We start from the raw sequence: 6,000 nt of genomic DNA, 5'->3' as shown, positions 1-6,000 counted from the left end.
GTCTGGGTACGGTGTCCTGCTGCAGTCAGCGTCGCAGTGAAGCAGTCTGGGTACGGTGTCCTGTTGCAGTCAGCATTGCAGTGAAGCAGTCTGGGTACGGTGCCCTGCTGCAGTCAGCGTTGCAGTGAAGCAGCCTGGGTACGGTGTCCTGCTGCAGTCAGCGTTGCAGTGAAGCAGTCTGGGTACGGTGTCCTGCTGCAGTCAGCGTTGCAGTGAAGCAGCCTGGGTACGGTGTCCTGCTGCAGACAGCGTTGCAGTGAAGCAGCCTGGGTACGGTGTCCTGCTGCAGTCAGCGTCACAGTGAAGCAGTCTGGGTACGGTGTCCTGCTGCAGTCAGCATCACAGTGAAGCAGTCTGGGTACGGTGTCCTGCAGTCAGGATCACAGTGAAGCAGTCTGGGTACGGTGTCCTGCTGCAGTCAGCGTCGCAGTGAAGCAGTCTGGGTACGGTGTCCTGCTGCAGTCAGCGTCACAGTGAAGCAGTCTGGGTACGGTGTCCTGCTGCAGTCAGCAGCGCAGTGAAGCAGTCTGGGTACGGTGTCCTGCTGCAGTCAGCATCACAGTGAAGCAGTCTGGGTACGGTGTCCTGCTGCAGTCAGCATCACAGTGAAGCAGTCTGGGTACGGTGTCCTGCTGCAGTCAGCGTCGCAGTGAAGCAGTCTGGGTACGGTGTCCTGCTGCAGTCAGCGTCACAGTGAAGCAGTCTGGGTACGGTGTCCTGCTGCAGTCAGCATCACAGTGAAGCAGTCTGGGTACGGTGTCCTGCTGCAGTCAGCAGCGCAGTGAAGCAGTCTGGGTACGGTGTCCTGCTGCAGTCAGCATCACAGTGAAGCAGTCTGGGTACGGTGTCCTGCTGCAGTCAGCGTCGCAGTGAAGCAGTCTGGGTACGGTGTCCTGCTGCAGTCAGCGTCGCACTGAAGCAGTCTGGGTACGGTGTCCTGCTGCAGTCAGCGTTGCAGTGAAGCAGTCTGGGAACGGTGTCCTGCTGCAGTCAGGATCACAGTGAAGCAGTCTGGGAACGGTGTCCTGCTGCAGTCAGCGTCGCAGTGAAGCAGTCTGGGTACGGTGTCCTGCTGCAGTCAGCATCACAGTGAAGCAGTCTGGGAACGGTGCCCTGCTGCAGTCAGCGTCGCAGTGAAGCAGTCTGGGTACGGTGTCCTGCTGCAGTCAGCATCACAGTGAAGCAGTCTGGGTACGGTGTCCTGCTGCAGTCAGCGTTGCAGTGAAGCAGTCTGGGAACGGTGTCCTGCTGCAGTCAGGATCACAGTGAAGCAGTCTGGGTACGGTGTCCTGCTGCAGTCAGCGTCGCAGTGAAGCAGTCTGGGTACGGTGTCCTGTTGCAGTCAGCATTGCAGTGAAGCAGTCTGGGTACGGTGCCCTGCTGCAGTCAGCGTTGCAGTGAAGCAGCCTGGGTACGGTGTCCTGCTGCAGTCAGCGTTGCAGTGAAGCAGTCTGGGTACGGTGTCCTGCTGCAGTCAGCGTTGCAGTGAAGCAGCCTGGGTACGGTGTCCTGCTGCAGACAGCGTTGCAGTGAAGCAGCCTGGGTACGGTGTCCTGCTGCAGTCAGCGTCACAGTGAAGCAGTCTGGGTACGGTGTCCTGCTGCAGTCAGCGTCGCAGTGAAGCAGTCTGGGTACGGTGTCCTGCTGCAGTCAGCATCACAGTGAAGCAGCCTGGGTACGGTGTCCTGCAGTCAGCGTTGCAGTGAAGCTGTCTGGGAACGGTGTCCTGCAGTCAGGATCACAGTGAAGCAGTCTGGGAACAGTGTCCTGCTGCAGTCAGCGTTGCAGTGAAGCAGCCTGGGTACGGTGTCCTGCTGCAGTCAGCGTTGCAGTGAAGCAGTCTGGGAACGGTGTCCTGCTGCAGTCAGCGTCGCAGTGAAGCAGTCTGGGAACAGTGTCCTGCAGTCAGCATCACAGTGAAGCAGTCTGGGTACGGTGTCCTACTGCAGTCAGCGTTGCAGTGAAGCAGTCTGGGTACGGTGTCCTGCTGCAGTCAGCATCACAGTGAAGCAGTCTGGGAACGGTGTCCTGCTGCAGTCAGCGTTGCAGTGAAGCAGTCTGGGTACGGTGTCCTGCTGCAGTCAGCGTCACAGTGAAGCAGTCTGGGTACGGTGTCCTGCTGCAGTCAGCGTCACAGTGAAGCAGTCTGGGTACGGTGTCCTGCTGCAGTCAGCATCACAGTGAAGCAGTCTGGGTACGGTGTCCTGCTGCAGTCAGCGTTGCAGTGAAGCAGTCTGGGTACGGTGTCCTGCTGCAGTCAGCATCGCAGTGAAGCAGTCTGGGTACGGTGTCCTGCAGTCAGCGTTGCAGTGAAGCTGTCTGGGAACAGTGTCCTGCTGCAGTCAGCATCACAGTGAAGCAGTCTGGGTACGGTGTCCTGCTGCAGTCAGCGTCGCAGTGAAGTTGCCTGGGTACGGTGTCCTGCTGCAGTCAGCGTCGCAGTGAAGCAGTCTGGGAACGGTGTCCTGCTGCAGTCAGGATCACAGTGAAGCAGTCTGGGAACGGTGTCCTGCTGCAGTCAGCATCACAGTGAAGCAGTCTGGGTACGGTGTCCTGCTGCAGTCAGGATCACAGTGAAGCAGTCTGGGAACGGTGTCCTGCTGCAGTCAGCGTTGCAGTGAAGCAGTCTGGGTACGGTGTCCTGCTGCAGTCAGCGTTGCAGTGAAGCAGTCTGGGTACGGTGTCCTGCTGCAGTCAGCGTCGCAGTGAAGCTGTCTGGGAACGGTGTCCTGCTGCAGTCAACGTCACAGTGAAGCAGTCTGGGTACGGTGTCCTGCTGCAGTCAGCGTCACTGTGAAGCAGTCTGGGAACGGTGTCCTGCTGCAGTCAGCATCACAGTGAAGCAGTCTGGGTACGGTGTCCTGCTGCAGTCAGCGTCGCAGTGAAGCAGTCTGGGTACGGTGTCCTGCTGCAGTCAGCGTTGCAGTGAAGCAGTCTGGGTACGGTGTCCTGCTGCAGTCAGCGTTGCAGTGAAGCAGTCTGGGTACGGTGTCCTGCTGCAGTCAGCATCACAGTGAAGCAGTCTGGGTACGGTGTCCTGCTGCAGTCAGCGTCGCAGTGAAGCAGTCTGGGTACGGTGTCCTGCTGCAGTCAGCGTTGCAGTGAAGCAGTCTGGGTACGGTGTCCTGCTGCAGTCAGCATCACAGTGAAGCAGTCTGGGTACGGTGTCCTGCTGCAGTCAGCATCACAGTGAAGCAGTCTGGGAACGGTGTCCTGCTGCAGTCAGCGTTGCAGTGAAGCAGTCTGGGTACGGTGTCCTGCTGCAGTCAGCATCACAGTGAAGCAGTCTGGGAACGGTGTCCTGCTGCAGTCAGCGTTGCAGTGAAGCAGTCTGGGTACGGTGTCCTGCTGCAGTCAGCGTTGCAGTGAAGCAGTCTGGGTACGGTGTCCTGCTGCAGTCAGCGTTGCAGTGAAGCAGTCTGGGTACGGTGTCCTGCTGCAGTCAGCGTTGCAGTGAAGCAGTCTGGGTACGGTGTCCTGCTGCAGTCAGCGTTGCAGTGAAGCAGTCTGGGTACGGTGTCCTGCTGCAGTCAGCATCACAGTGAAGCAGTCTGGGAACGGTGTCCTGCTGCAGTCAGCGTTGCAGTGAAGCAGTCTGGGTACGGTGTCCTGCTGTAGTCAGCATCACAGTGAAGCAGTCTGGGTACGGTGTCCTGCTGCAGTCAGCATCACAGTGAAGCAGTCTGGGTACGGTGTCCTGCTGCAGTCAGCGTTGCAGTGAAGCAGTCTGGGTACGGTGTCCTGCTGTAGTCAGCATCACAGTGAAGCAGTCTGGGAACGGTGTCCTGCAGTCAGCATCACAGTGAAGCAGTCTGGGTACGGTGTCCTGCTGCAGTCAGCGTTGCAGTGAAGCAGTCTGGGTACGGTGTCCTGCTGCAGTCAGCGTCGCAGTGAAGCAGTCTGGGTACGGTGTCCTGCTGCAGTCAGCGTCGCAGTGAAGCAGTCTGGGTACGGTGTCCTGCCGCAGTCAGCATCGCAGTGAAGCAGTCTGGGTACGGTGTCCTGCAGTCAGCGTTGCAGTGAAGCTGTCTGGGAACAGTGTCCTGCTGCAGTCAGCATCACAGTGAAGCAGTCTGGGTACGGTGTCCTGCTGCAGTCAGCGTCGCAGTGAAGTTGCCTGGGTACGGTGTCCTGCTGCAGTCAGCGTCGCAGTGAAGCAGTCTGGGAACGGTGTCCTGCTGCAGTCAGGATCACAGTGAAGCAGTCTGGGAACGGTGTCCTGCTGCAGTCAGCATCACAGTGAAGCAGTCTGGGTACGGTGTCCTGCTGCAGTCAGGATCACAGTGAAGCAGTCTGGGAACGGTGTCCTGCAGCAGTCAGCGTCACAGTGAAGCAGTCTGGGTACGGTGTCCTGCTGCAGTCAGCATCACAGTGAAGCAGTCTGGGTACGGTGTCCTGCTGCAGTCAGCGTCGCAGTGAAGCAGTCTGGGTACGGTGTCCTGCTGCAGTCAGCGTCACAGTGAAGCAGTCTGGGTACGGTGTCCTGCTGCAGTCAGCATCACAGTGAAGCAGTCTGGGTACGGTGTCCTGCTGCAGTCAGCAGCGCAGTGAAGCAGTCTGGGTACGGTGTCCTGCTGCAGTCAGCATCACAGTGAAGCAGTCTGGGTACGGTGTCCTGCTGCAGTCAGCGTCGCAGTGAAGCAGTCTGGGTACGGTGTCCTGCTGCAGTCAGCGTCGCACTGAAGCAGTCTGGGTACGGTGTCCTGCTGCAGTCAGCGTTGCAGTGAAGCAGTCTGGGAACGGTGTCCTGCTGCAGTCAGGATCACAGTGAAGCAGTCTGGGAACGGTGTCCTGCTGCAGTCAGCGTCGCAGTGAAGCAGTCTGGGTACGGTGTCCTGCTGCAGTCAGCATCACAGTGAAGCAGTCTGGGAACGGTGCCCTGCTGCAGTCAGCGTCGCAGTGAAGCAGTCTGGGTACGGTGTCCTGCTGCAGTCAGCATCACAGTGAAGCAGTCTGGGTACGGTGTCCTGCTGCAGTCAGCGTTGCAGTGAAGCAGTCTGGGAACGGTGTCCTGCTGCAGTCAGGATCACAGTGAAGCAGTCTGGGTACGGTGTCCTGCTGCAGTCAGCGTCGCAGTGAAGCAGTCTGGGTACGGTGTCCTGTTGCAGTCAGCATTGCAGTGAAGCAGTCTGGGTACGGTGCCCTGCTGCAGTCAGCGTTGCAGTGAAGCAGCCTGGGTACGGTGTCCTGCTGCAGTCAGCGTTGCAGTGAAGCAGTCTGGGTACGGTGTCCTGCTGCAGTCAGCGTTGCAGTGAAGCAGCCTGGGTACGGTGTCCTGTTGCAGTCAGCATCGCAATGAAACAGTCTGACACGTTGTCCTGCAGTCAGCATCACAGTGGAGCAGTCTGGGTACGGTGTCCTGCTGCAGTCAGCATCACAGTGAAGCAGTCTGGGAACGGTGTCCTGCAGCAGTCAGCGTCGCAGTGAAGCAGTCTGGGAACGGTGTCCTGCTGCAGTCAGCGTTGCAGTGAAGCAGTCTGGGTACGGTGTCCTGCTGCAGTCAGCATCACAGTGAAGCAGTCTGGGAACGGTGTCCTGCTGCAGTCAACGTCGCAGTGAAGCAGTCTGGGTACGGTGTCCTGCTGCAGTCAGCGTCGCAGTGAAGCAGTCTGGGAACAGTGTCCTGCCGCAGTCAGCGTCGCAGTGAAGCAGTCTGGGAACGGTGTCCTGCTGCAGTCAGCGTCGCAGTGAAGCAGTCTGGGAACAGTGTCCTGCTGCAGTCAGCGTCGCAGTGAAGCAGTCTGGGTACGGTGTCCTGCCGCAGTCAGCGTCACAGTGAAGCAGTCTGGGTACGGTGTCCTGCTGCAGTCAGCGTCGCAGTGAAGCAGTCTGGGAACAGTGTCCTGCCGCAGTCAGCGTCGCAGTGAAGCAGTCTGGGTACGGTGTCCTGCCGCAGTCAGCGTCACAGTGAAGCAGTCTGGGTACGGTGTCCTGCTGCAGTCAGCGTCGCAGTGAAGCTGTCTGGGAACGGTGTCCTGCTGCAGTCAGCGTCGCAGTGAA

The sequence above is a fragment of the Scyliorhinus torazame genome, chromosome 18, assembly GCF_047496885.1.
Source record: "Scyliorhinus torazame isolate Kashiwa2021f chromosome 18, sScyTor2.1, whole genome shotgun sequence".
NCBI lineage: Eukaryota > Metazoa > Chordata > Chondrichthyes > Carcharhiniformes > Scyliorhinidae > Scyliorhinus > Scyliorhinus torazame.
The sequence above is the reverse complement of the archived record's forward strand: the minus strand, read 5'-3'. Positions refer to the sequence as shown.